We start from the raw sequence: 2,473 nt of genomic DNA, 5'->3' as shown, positions 1-2,473 counted from the left end.
TTTACACGCGATATTAATCGCCTTAATAAGCTCGTGGATATCGTTGTAAATTCCATTTGGAAATGAAGCTTCTTTTGCCGTAAACGGGCCATTCGTCTCCTCATCGAGTTTAACGTCGACGAATCTGATCACGTTTTCGTTATGACGTACGTAAAAAGGTGCAAGAAAATTGAATCTCACTTATCGCAACCTCCCATTCTCCATGCAGCACTATAGAGTGAGGTAATTCCTTGATGAAGGACGACGTTGTATTATTAGGAAAATGGCGCATACTACTGTTACTCGGGAGTACTAGAAGAAATTGTTCCTCCTCCATCGCGAAGAGAAATTAAACTCGATGCCGGAATCCAGGTGTCAAACTTACTGGGGTAACCGCGCCAGTTAACTAGCACTTGTTTATTAGCTCCTCGCCCTCTACTCTTTATCACGCGATCAACGATAAATTGTTCTTCCTCTAGGTTCTTCTCGACTCGTGCTAATTCTTGCTCATAAAAAATACCGTCTATGACTTCCGTCTGCTAAATCTCGTAGCTCGTACACGTGAGGATTTCGCCAATTGAGAATATGATAAATTTGAATATTTCCTCGCTCCATTTAGCCTCGTAACCTTTCTCGAAGGCTGCTTTCGCCCTACTGATACGAACGAGATCTCCAACGCGATATTTAATCTTTTGCGTTCGTTTCTTTAATATGTCGTTTTTCCAACGACGTGATATATTTTCACGTGCGATACGGGCGTTTTCTCTCATTACTACTGCGGGTTGCATTTTCGTGGACGTGTGACGCGTGTGATTGTAAGCACGTACAACATCCTGTAGAACATCGACGCGTATTTTTATGCGTGAAATAACGCCACATTCGCTCCTTCAGTGTTCTGTTAAAGCGCTCGACAACGGCGGCTTTAATGTCCGGATTGCGTGTTATTCGAAAACGAATATCGTTTTCTTTAAGAAATTTTTGCATTTGGTGCGCGACAAATTCTTTACCTTTGTCCGTTTGTAAGTATACAGGTACTCGTCCTTCGCTTTTTGCTAGTACGCGTTGAAAAGCTTTTATCACGCTGTTGCTCGTTTTGTCACGTAGCGGTTCTACCCAGACATATTTGCTTAATACATCGATAATTACTAATAGATAGAAATAACCGTTGTTGTAACTTTTTAGATTTCGGAGTTTAATCAAATCTGCCTCCCACACATCGTCAATGTTTGTCACGTTGTAATGCAATCGCGGAAATTTTCTGTGCAATGGCCTGTGCAACGCGTCTTGCGATTCGAGCCAGCGTACGACTTCTCCCCGTGAGAAATTCGGTTTAACGGCGCGAGTTAGATTATCCACCGCCGAATAACCCGCATAATTCGATGGATCGTAGTATAGTTTTTCAAACGTCATCGTTATCTCAATTTTTTCCAACCGAGCAACCGGCTTTTCCCTGTTTGCAAAGATACGGGGGTATCAGTTTTTCGTGTGCGAGAAAGAATCAGCGAGCTTTCCTCGTCTATTTCTTGTTCGTAATTTTTACGTTTTTCTCCTTCCTCGGGCTCTCGATACAATCGACGTGGAACTCGCTCTTTCGATGTAACAGGCGTGGAACTCGCGCGCGGTCGAAGTTTTACTATGTTTACAGCATCAGCGTGCGCGGACAACAAAAACTTTTATTTCTCACCAGTGCAGAAGATATGTTCAACACACGGAGTAATCGTGCAAACTGATTTCTACCCACTGCTTTCATGGTTTTTCTCTCGCGCATTGCTTCGTTTATTAAGTCAGCGATATTCGAATCTTTCACGACGTTACCATCTATAGTCACGATTCCGTGTTCGTCCCAAGTTTATCGGGCACAGCTTTTCGAACCAAATGTTTCATCAGTAAGTGTGCATGCTTACGATAAGATTTCGCTTTCCAATATTTTCTCGATGCTTTTCATCATATGATTATGCTCGCTCGAAATTTCGAAATTTTTCGCTGTAATATCTGTGTTACTATTGAAATGTGATGGCGGTGGTATATCGGATGTTTGCGTGAGATCGTAAAAAACGTCATCGTTCGTCGTCTCGTTATCATCGGAGGCATCTCGTATAGCGTTGTCTTCTGCATTTTCGTTTTCGTTACGTACATCTTTCTGTCTTCGCGTTTCTCGGATAAACCGTAGGTATCTCCATAATGCCGCTCTGTACATTTTCCACCTCTTGCTTTCGTCACGAGGCCATCTGAAATTGAGAATACGACTCATCTCCGCATCGAGTCGTGTTAGATGAGGGGTTTGCGTTGTGTTATTAGCGCTCAAGGTGTTATCCGAATTTCGCGGTACTGCTATTTCTTTTGACTCTCCGTCAATGAACGATGTCGGATTCTGACGCAGCTGATGCTGCATTCTCTCCAGATTTTCCGTCGAAATTAAAACCATTTTTTTAGCCCTCTCCATAACGTTTTCTCTCTACTATTTCGTTCCTTCGATAATTAACGATAATATAAG

Source organism: Trachymyrmex septentrionalis, unplaced genomic scaffold, assembly GCF_001594115.1.
Source record: "Trachymyrmex septentrionalis isolate Tsep2-gDNA-1 unplaced genomic scaffold, Tsep1.0 scaffold25, whole genome shotgun sequence".
NCBI classification, from domain to species: Eukaryota; Metazoa; Arthropoda; class Insecta; order Hymenoptera; family Formicidae; genus Trachymyrmex; species Trachymyrmex septentrionalis.
The sequence above is the reverse complement of the archived record's forward strand: the minus strand, read 5'-3'. Positions refer to the sequence as shown.